We start from the raw sequence: 12,022 nt of genomic DNA on the forward strand, positions 1-12,022 counted from the left end.
TGATATGACCCCCACACACAAAGAAACCCCATTTGCTAACTCCAGTCCTCCTCAACTTTGATTTCCAATCGACTCACTTTACCTCAGGAAATAGAAATAGATCAGATGTAGGGCCCTCCCTGGTGACACAACTGATTAAGCCCAGCACTACAAGCTAGCCACAGCCCCTTCAGTGCGAGTTTGATCCTCGCCCTGGAGTAACCCACATGGCATGGCAGAACTCTACTGACCCAGCTACTGCTCCCCTCTGCAGTGTACTTTGTCATCTGCCTGTTCTCCTTGCTCTGTCTCTGATGAATCCTCTCACCACCCTTGCACCTCTGGTCTGTACCCCAGTTCTATATGCATAAATAAAAAATCTTAGAAACAAGATCTTCGACGAGGGCAGACGCATGCTTACATACACTTTGTAGTGACTGTGGATCTGACTGCATATCCTGAAGCAGCTTTGAAACCTTGCCCTGGCCCCTCTGAATTATGGCCCCAGAAGCAAATTCTAAGTGACCAGATACTATCTGCTCCGGAACCAGGAAGGAGCTTGCTTAGGAAACCAGCAGGGCTCACTCTTATACATTCTCCTGGAAACAGTGCCACACTCCGTGAGCTCAGTTGTCACCCCAAAGTGATCATGTGACCTAGCTATGGTGCAGCTTAACTAAGACATCTGAGGCTATGCCACCTACCTGGAAATCTGGAAGGAACCATGCCTGCTCATGACCCCGGGTGCAGGCTTACTAATAGAAGAATCAATTTTCATGTACCCGCTTGTCATTAATGGGCAAAATGAATGAATAGATATTTCCCCAAAGAAGGTATGCACACAATCAATATATTCATGAAAAGCTGCTCACTATTACTAACCATCAAGGAAATGCAACAAAGTCATGATGGGACATAACGCCACACCTGTTAGGATGATTATGAGCAAAAGGACAAATGATAACAAGTAACAATGAGTATACAGAAAAGAGGGAAGAGACCCTTGTGCACTATTGGTGGAAAAGCAATTTAGTGCAGACATTATGCAAAAGAGTATGGATAGCCCAGTGGTTATAGTGAATAATATGTAACTTGAAATGACTAAGAATAGATCGCATCTGTTCTTACCACTTAACGCATAACTCTGACAATACAGATATATTTATTAGCTTAATTATAGCAGTCATTTCAGTGAATACATCTGTTAAAATATTATATTTTAGAGTTTAAATCTATATTTTATACACATATTGTCAATAATACTTTAATAAAACTGGGTTGGGGAGAAAAACAAACACCTGCTATTCCACACCTACGTGAAATATAAATAAACTGAAATAAACCAAAATTGTCCTTAGAATTATGGAATTAAAATGGAGGGAGTGTTGGAAAGTGGCAGGAAGACAAAGACGGAGAATCCAGGTAAGGAGAGGTCTCAGATGAGGAATGACAGGCACCTCAGTGATAGTGTCATGTGGTAACATGCATCTCAAGATGTCTTAACCTACTCTCTGAAGTTATCCAGTATTCCAAATTAATAGTAAAAAAAAAAAAAAAAAGGAAAGAAAGAAAAATGAAAATTGTTTATTTCAACTGTTTTGCTTTGGGAGTACAGTGAGTTGGTATATTACCTAGTAAAATAAAATAGCCACTGTGGGTTTACCTGTAAGTCAGCTACATCTGCAAGATTCAGTGCACGTATACAAGAGCCACCCCAGAGAGTCTCCCGTATTTCCTTGAGCAGTATGTTTTCACTTCATGTGGTAATGTGTCCAGAGATAGGGCTTCAACATCTTACCTGGTTTTACCTTCTCTCATTCTAATAGTTTGTGTGATTTTGATGCTTTCAAGGTAAAATCATTCAGTAGTAAATAAGATCTTCCTTTAGAAAAAAAAAATAATGAGATAAATGGTCATTGAAAGAAAGACTCAGGGCTCTTCCTGGTGCTACAACGGGTTCAAGTGCAGCACTGTGAAGTGAACTGCAGTCACCTCAGCATGAGTCCGATCCTCAGCCAGGCAGGTGACCCACATGGCACAGCTGACCTCTCCTGACACACCCTCTGCTCCCCTCAGCAGTGTACTTTGTCAATCTGCCTGTTATGCTCCCCTCTCTATCTCTGGTGAATTCTCTCACCACCCCTGCACCTCTGAACTGTTCCCTAATTCTGTATGCATAAAGTAATTTTTTTTAAAGAATGATTTATTATTAGTAACCTGGGACATAAAGGATGCCCTCTGTTTTTATCTCGTACATCATTTGGTTATCTTTTATTGCCCTGATTTCTCTCTGTCTATATTTATGATACCTAAATTTTATCTCTATTTCTATCTTTATTTCTATTTCTAATTGTCTAACAATTAGACAAGTAACTAGGATTAATTAAGAGGAAATCTTCATTTTGAATAGAAAAAAATGTAATTTGATAGAATTAGAAATCTATGTACTTAAAAATAAGACATTTTGTTCTTTAATAGCATATAAGCCGTTCAGTTCTACGGTACTCACTGTAAGAACAACTGTGATTGATTTCCCAGTTCTTGGGAAAGATCATAAACTTTGTATTACTATTCAGAAAATTTAATTAAAATATCAATGGCACCTTAGGAATTTCTTTTAGAATAATCAGGAAACTAAAATTATGCCATCCTGTAGTCAGAGTTGTGCCATATGAAAATGAAAGAGATTTTAGCAACAAAATAATATTGAGATATAGAGATGTCCAATGGTTTGTCATCCTAAACTAATTAATGTCTTATTAAATTTATATGTCCCAAATTATGTGACATTACATGTATCTATATACAAATATTGATGTGGATAAAAGTGTGATCTCAGTTGCTATATTATCTTTATATGTTAGCTTTTCTAATTAATGAGGTATATCTCCCTCAGCTGTGATCATATCAGAAGTTTTCTTTCAAACAATTTGTTTTTAAATTCTGTGATATAATTGCTCACTTAGTAGAAATATTGAGAAAATATTGCATCCTTTGTAGCATTCATTATATATCAGACAATGTTATATCTATGTATCCATTTACCTATATGCCTACTTATCATTCTAGTTAGCATGTATCTATCTACACTGCTGGCATGCACACTATTTGTATAGATACATGTGTATGCTTGTGTCTATCTATACATGTGCTTTTTACTTTCAAACATTTTGACTTTAAATGGGAATCCCTGTTCTTATTATTTCTTTTCATATGAGGAATCCATAAGTGATGAAATCTGTACTTCGGCAGAAAATTTCCAAAATTCACTCTAAAAAATTCCAAGGATAATGTAGGCTATGTAGTGTACTATATTTATGTAAGATTTTTAAAAAAGATTTATTTATTTATTCATACAGAACTGGGGTACAGGTCAGAGATGCAAAGGGTGAGAGGATTCACCAGAGACAGAGTGGGGTACAGAACAGGCAGATCGACAAAGTACACTGCTGAGGGGAGCAACAGGTGGGTCAGGAGAGGTCTGCCTCGCCATGTGGATCTCCTCCGGGGCAGGCGGGAATCAAACTCATGAAGAAGTGGTTTAAGCTTCTTTGTGTTGTGCTTTAACCCGCTCCGCCACCAGGGAGGGCCCTTATGAAGATTTTTAAGGGCAATACACAGTGCTGTTACATGGACAAACACACAGGGAATGATTTCTTGGCAAATACTGCTACGCACTTGTCTATGATATCAGGGGATTGTATTTTTGAAGGATATAAAAGTAATAAGAATGACTTGAGATTCGTTTTCCTTAAATTTTTTGATTTTTGTTTTGCATTAATTTGATGGCTATATTGAATTAAATACATTTACCTCTTCTTTACTTCTGTCTCTTTCTCCTCCAAAGTAGCCTATGAATAACATAAACCAGATTTTTCCACTATAGAGTTTCTTATAAAATAATTATTTCTAAATTCTGTGAATAAAAAAAGTAGTAAATTATAAAAACACTTTTCCATTTGAATAAATGAATAAAATTTTAAAAAAAATCAAATTTGTCATAATAGCCCACATACAGAATCAACCTAAATACCCATTAACTGTTGCTTTGGTAAAGAGTGGTGTGTATGAAATATCTCCTCTCTTGATAAGCATGACTATAGGTAATCAGGCTAAATGCAATGCCAGAGAGGAAAATAAAATTACCAAATGGTTTCACTAATCAAAGAAAACAAATTGGCAATAACAATAAAAAAAAAAACATAGACTATAAAAAAATGTGGTAGATAGTAGGGGCAAAGGTCAAAGGGGCCAATAAGCTGGTGTGATGCCAGCAGCGTGTGGTAGTCAGTAAAACATGCAGATATCGAAGTATAAAGCTGTGCTAAAATATATATCTATAGCTATAATAGTTGTGTAAGTGAATAATAGATCAATAAAATTTGACTAAAATAATAAATGTTTTTGTTATTTGTGCGTATAGAACTGGGGTATAGGCCAGAGGTGCAGGGGTGGTGAGAGGATCACAGAGACAGAGTGGGGAGCAGAACAAACTAATTGACGAACTACAATACTGAGGGGAGCAGGGGTAAGACAGGAGAAATCTGCTGTGTCATGTGGGTCACCTCCAAGGCCAGGGGTTGAACCCACACAAAAGCTGCTACAGCCAACTTGCAGTGATGTGTCCTAGCCTGTTGTGCCACCAGTGAGGGCCCAAACTGTTTACTACTTTTATAATATAGAAAGATAAATTTAAAGAAATACAAATAGAATGGTAAATGTTTTGGTGGAAGACTATTGTTTACCTAAAAGAGTTAATAATACATATCTGATAATAATAAGTAAATACACAAATAAGATTATTTAATTTTAGCTTTTAAAAATGTTTTATTTTAAAATAGTTTTCTAAAATATGGACAATAAATGGAAGTTCGAAAAGATAGTTTAAAGTAGTTTCCTTAATTTAACAACATAACACATTATGTTAGTTAGCAAAAAATCTGTAACAAATACATTTGTCTTAGTCCTTAACCTCTACCATCAAAAATTAATTATTTTCTCTATATTGTAAATGAGGAAAATGGAACTAGGTAGATTATCTGATATTGGAAAGGGTCTCTGGAGTGTAATGGTCTGGGAGGAAGAGATGGAAAATTCTTATGCTGAACTTTATCATTGCTCTAAAATGTTTCACTCTCATTTACATGGAGCTACTGTTACTTGAAATTAACTTTAAATCATATGCAAAAAGCTATTAAATATTAGTGTCTTATTTTAGTATACAACTTCTTAGATTTGAACTCATATCTACAATAATAGTTAGAAAAATCACCATATTTACTTTTTTGCATTTAACTTTCAGTAACATGGATTATATTTCAGAAGTTATTTTGGGCAACTTCAATTTTGCTTTTAGTAAAATAATTTAGAGTTGATAATAGAAAACTGCTTTTACATTCTAGACACGAGAAAAACATTTTCATATCTTGTCTATTTAGGAAGGACAGCACTATATTTGACATATTTCAGTTTTAAACCCAACATAAGTAAATATCTAAATTGATTTTTATAGTTTTACTCTCATTGAAATTCAATTCTTAGTCGGTGAAAACAAGACACATGTAAAGAGGTTAAATAAAACCAGTTCTCACTTGAAGAAATTTGTTTGAGGAAAAATATTTGGATTTACCACAGCTTTTTCTCCTCCTTAAGTATTCCCACAATGTGAGTTTCATTCTTATTATAATTCAAGAAATTAAAGCAAATTCATAGTTAATAATTTCTGAGCCTACCTACACATTTAACCATTGTAGTCAAACTTGAGTAAGTTGGATATTTAATCTAATAATTACAAAGTAATAGGAAAAGGTTTACAAAATGCATGGAGATTATACCAGTCACTTTCTACCAACACTAGATGCTATAATTTAGTCAAAATTTAAGATTATTCACTACCGGTACTGGTGAGTCTGTAGGAAATATGTTTTCTTTAGATGAAATAATAAAAATCTTTGCTTCTACATTTGACATAGGATAAGAAGGCTGCAAGCTAGTGACAAACCTTCCTGCGCCCTGCTTACAAACTGAATTAGCTCCACAAAGAGAGCTGTTCTCCACACCCAGCCCCAGGGGACAAAAATGGTTGTCCCCGATAAGGTACCCAATTCTGGGGTACTGGGAACTCTTTTTCTGAGAACAGCATGGAATCTCTAAAGATCCAAAAATGGGGAGAAAAAGGGAGAGTGGCCCTTCCTGTTTCTGAAATAAGAAACATCCCTCATTCTCTTGACACCCCTCACATTCCCAACGAGATCAGTGGGCCTCCCACTTTAGACTATGCTGTTCTCTGACACAACCACATTCTGTGTCTGGAGTAGTTCCTCTCAACAACCCTTTTGCTTTTGCTTCTTCTGCTCTTGGTTTCTATCTTGGAGAAATCAAAGAGCCCTCTGGTAGGAATGTTCAATAGCACATTTGCACAATTCTTAAATCATTTTTGAGAAAGCAACTGCTTAATGATTTAGATATTATATGCAGATATAAGGGAGAAAACAATGACAGATGACCATACCATAAAGAAGTATATATACATGTATATAGCTAATACTTTATATGTGTGTGTGTGTGTGTGTGTGTGCATGTATGTATTTTATTGGAGTAAAAGTAGAATAAAGTAAGAATATCTAATGGAGTTGAAAAACTAAACAAATGTCATTTAAATAATAAAGGAAAACAGGAAGGTAAAAATAATGGTGACATAATATTTTTAGGGTATAAATTAGGTTCTGAGCCTGACAATTTTTAACTGAATAAGTAGATTAATTTCATCATTTGGTGTTTCCAAATCTTGATCTGTTCTTATTAAATTTTATGCTAATTTTTGACATTCTACAATCAGTAAACCGAGAATGGAAATAATTGTCTTGTTGGGCTTCTATATTAACTATATGACATAGTTGATATAGTTAAATTGCTATACTAGATGGGAGAGCCTGCAAGTTATATATAGTATCCTAGTATGAAGTAAGAAAATACCCATGGAAAATAATTAGGAGTTTCCATTGTTCTCAACAAAAAGTTACTGGTACTTAGAATAGCAGCTCATAGATATCTAGATGTCAAAAACCTACCCTGATGATATTATAAGTTTACTCTTTCATGACACTGTCCTCAATTTAATATAGCTAATAGTTTTGACTATTTAGCGATTCATTATAACTCTACACTCACCACAGCAGCAGGGTGATGCAGTCAATGCAACCTTGATGTAGAGATTCAGAGATACTGACTATTGAGAAATCTTTCAGAAAATAATTGAACATAATAGAAGTCTCTGAGTTCTCATGAAGTGTACTCCGTGGATACAGGGTTTTTTGGAAAAGTCATGATAAATATTTCATAGAAAATACATCATTACTTTTCCAACACCCATTACTCCCTTCTAGTGGCAACTTTCTATAATCTTAGTTTAAAAACACTTGAAGAAGATATTTGGGAGGTGCCTACATCTTAGTGCACCATGATACAAGTTTCCTTTATTTACTGAGAAAATTAATATCTCTATTACTGCTGAAAATTAATGTTCTGATTGAAAGACAACTGACTGTATCATTCATGATATAAATACTTTATAAAGCAATATTTGTAAGATGTTATAACTCGTTATAGAAAAAATAGTTAAAATAAATACATATTAAAATACAATCTCTATGCCTTGAAATTGACAACTTGATTAATATACATCCATCACTGTGAATGGCAAAATAAATGCCATGCCACGAGTTTGTAATTACCGTGATCTTTCAGAGAAGAATTTGAATTAAATGGAAGGTTGACAGCTTTCCTCTGGAGAAACTAGCGCTAAAGTATAAGAAACATCTTATCCACCCGTAATTTTGTTGGAACTCTGGCTTCTCTTTTGCACATGATGCATTTGGGGTCACAAAACAATGATGACAAAACCAAGAAACAAAAATTAATATGGGGAGTGGAGGGGAGGAGTGAATACAATGGACTGTGCTGGTGAACAGAGGTCCGCGGTTAAGTTCACCAACACAATCCACATGTTTACTACATCTTCGCAGTGACAGTTCAAGGGACACTCTTCAAAAATTGCAGAAGCTCCCGAAAAGTTAAATACTCACTGGCAATAGCAAACTAATTTTAAAGTGAAAATATATTCTTCCTAGAGGACAGAGGTGCCACGTAATTAGGAAATTCTGCTGTGTAAAGCACATTTTCTATTCCCCTATTTTTCATACTAAAATTATGAATAGTTCAAATCAGATATTTAGACTAGAGGTGCAGGGGAAGTGAGAGGATTCACCAGAGACAAAGGGGGGAGCGGAACAGGCAGGTTGACTGAAATAGACTGCTGAGGGGAGCAGCGGGTGAGACAGAAGTCTGCTGTCTCAGATGTGGGTGAGCTCCCTAGGCAGTGATAGAACTCAGGAGATAGAAGTGATATTGCTGATATTTAATCCCTAGGCCACCAAGAAGAATGTGATATTTGCCTATTCTAAAGATTGTGCATAGTACACTGTACAGTTAAAATTATATTTCCTAGTAACATACTAACTTATGCAGCATGGATGACCAAAGAAATCATGCATTTTAGCCATAATTCTGAATTGTATTTTTTGGTTGCTTTTATTCTTATATAATCCCTAACATTTTATGAAGTCTGTAATCACTGATTACTTAGTCTACTCAAGTTTAAAGTCTGTATTTTAAGAAGGAAAAAGTTATTAAAAGTGATGTGTTTATACTCTTTAGCATGTCAAATAAGTCAGTTCGGACATGATTTTGACACTGTCACAACTCACTTGGCCTGAGGCAGATTTATATTTAAAATTGTATATGGATACCATGTTCCATAATTTTACTAACCACTAAACAATAATTTATGTGATCTCCCTACTCTAAATAGAAATCATTTTTTATCTTATTATAACTTTTAATTACAAGTTTTGGCAGTCAAGCACACATTTCGAAATAATGTTTATAGCATAGGTAATTTATATTGTGTTATAGAAATAGTGAATGCTTAATATCATAAGAATAGCATTATAACTAACTAAACTTTAGGCATGCAATATGAATATTATATACTGACAATATTTTCTTGAAAAACTGCAGTTTACTATTTTTCTTTTTTCTTATAATGACTGTCATTCTTGTGTTGGTAGAAACTGTTCACTTTCATGGATTCTAATTCATTAAAAATATTCAGGCCATAAATATTTTTCTTTTTTTCTGCCTACATTTTTTCCACAGAGCTCTAACTTCATAAATTCCATATCAGGTTTCAAATTTTACTTCCTCCTTGAGTATAAATGTTTCAAAAATAAAACTTTTATTTGTTTGAAAAAATTCACTTTCTTAATAATAAAGGACTGATTAATTCTCCATGGTTTCAGGAAATGAGAGTCCCTTTTAAAGCACTCAGAGAAAACTTTTGAATATGTCCGGACTATAACATCACTCAGTAATTTTACACATGACAAGACTTATTTCTTCAAATTACCAGATAGGAGTCTTCAAACTTAAAATAACTCTAAATTCACAATTCAGAGGGCATAACTTAGTCTTTAAATGACATAAAAATATGACCTTAATCAATAATGAATCAGCAATTATATTTTATAATATAACTAAAAATGTTCTTCAATAGCAGAGGCAGTTGCATTCTTGATTATTCTGAAAATGTGTCATGCTTCTCACACTCTATTCATCATTTGCATAGAGTCTATTGACAGTTTACTGCTAAGAATCATGCATAAAGATACTAACATCATAATTCAGAACTAATTACCTGTTTTTGCTGGATGTCTTCCTATTAATACTACCATATCCTGCTTTAATATATTTCGTTATGTTCTGTAGAATATGATTTATGTAGTTTCAAATAATCCATCAGTGCTTATTTGTTCTTTCTACCAGATAAACAATGGTGAGTCTCTAGTATCTTACAATTCAAACATATAATTACAGTGAAAAATTAACATCAAGCTAAACATGTAAGATATTGATATTAAGATTGTTATTACTTAAAACCATTTTATGTTTATAAATAGTAGCCTATTCAAATTAGAATGAGCCTTACATTGCATGTATTGTCTACTTAAAAAGAGTACTTAGTTCATGTCCAGATTTGACACTATGATAGTAATTCTAGTGTTTACATTTACTGGCCTAACCATATCATTTTTTTCCTTTTCATATTAAGTATATTAGTTTTTAAAGTTAAGATAATATGAACTTAATTCTAAAAATTATTTGTATAGGGCTGTAAACAATTGATACAATAGTCTAACCCCCCGCCCCGAGCATGTTGAATGTGTAATGATTTAGTATTCTGTTATTAATAATGTTATTCTATTACCCAACATGTTAAGAATAAAATAGTGGTAAGAATTGATTAGTTCATGTCCCTTTACTATTGTGATATATTGATTAGTGTCAATGTTATCTTAATAATATCAGAACAGGTGCACTGATAACAAAAATTTAGAGTTCTCAATTTTCAGCAAGTCTGAATCTGTAGAAAACTGAGATATTGACCTAAGTTGTCATCAGAAAACATTCCTTGCTTCCCTTGTGGAAAGATAATCTGAAAGTTATGCAGAAGGGTACTGAGCCCATTCGCATAACATAGTTTTCTGGTTTGGAAAGTCCTGGAACACTGGCCCTGCTTGGTGGGCAAGGGCTGGGCATAGCACTGCAAGCTGGCCATAGCCACTAGCTCAATCCCTGGTCACGGAGGTGACCACATGGCACAGCAGACCTCTCCTGTCGGCCACTGCTCCCCTCAGCAATGTACTTCATCAGTCTGTCTGCTCTGCTCCTTACTCTGTCCCTGGTGAATCCTCTCACCACCCCTGCACCACTGTCCTGTGCCCCAGTTCTATATGTATAAATAAATAAATCTTAATAAAAAATAAATGAAAGAAACTGGAACACCCTTTTGACGTCAGAAACCAGCATGGATCACACAGAAGGGGCACTGAGGAGTTTCACGTTTCATTAAATGAAACGGTGGGAAAAATAATGTAACTGGAGGGCGTTGTATATAGCTACACATCATGATGCTGTGCTGCCATTTTGTGAGACACCCCGGTAAGAGGTGGGCACTCGACACCCTTTCCTGAGGGGAGAATGATGTTTGTCTTACATGCAGATGAAAGTTCTTAACTGCACTATTCAGAGTAACCAAAATCTGATAGAACAGATACATTGGGTTACCTTATGATAGACACACACTGTTAGAATAGTATTGTAACCAAAGGCACTACTGATGTTGGTAGCTTGTATGAGCCATCATGCTCGGTAAAGCAAGTCAAGTATAAACCACGTGCAGTATAATTCCACATATTTGAGACTGTGGAAAAGAAAATTAACCTGTTGTTTCAGAAAGCGAATTAATCATTCATTGCTTGGTACCAGAGAAAAGAGCATGAAGAACACTTCAAAAACTTGCTTTCTATCTGGAGTAGTGAATATAACATGGTGTGAGCATGTATAAAGCTCATCTTTTTTTTTAATATTTATTTATTTGTTCGTACAGAACTGGGGTACAGGCCAGGGGCTCAGGGGTGGCGAGAGGCTTCACCAGAGACAGAGTGGGGAGCAGAACAGGCAGATCGACGAAGTACACTGCTGAGGGGAGCAGCGGCGAGTCAGGAGAGGTCTGCCGCGCCATGTGGTCACCTCCCAGGCAGGCGGGAATCGAACTCATGCAGAAGTGGCTTTTAGCTTCTTAGTGCTGCGCTTTAACCCGCTGCGCTACCAAGGAGGACCCCAATATAGCACTCATCTTAAAAACACACTTAATATGCATGCAGTTGTATAAATTATACCACAATGAAGTGGATTTAGAATTTCTAAAATGTGTTAATATATAATCATCACATACATGCATGCTCTCCCATATCATGAGTCTGCATATAATATTTTACTTTCATTTGGTGATTGTGAATAATATTAAAAGTGAAAGTTGTAATTTTTAGCACTTTATTTTCAACATGAGTTTGGGATATCATCAAATGGCTGAAAAATATCACAACACCAAAATAAAGCTATTCAGTGGCTCCATGTTTACATT

The sequence above is a fragment of the Condylura cristata genome, unplaced genomic scaffold (assembly GCF_000260355.1).
Source record: "Condylura cristata isolate star-nosed mole 26May11 unplaced genomic scaffold, ConCri1.0 scaffold00007, whole genome shotgun sequence".
Taxonomy (NCBI): Eukaryota; Metazoa; Chordata; class Mammalia; order Eulipotyphla; family Talpidae; genus Condylura; species Condylura cristata.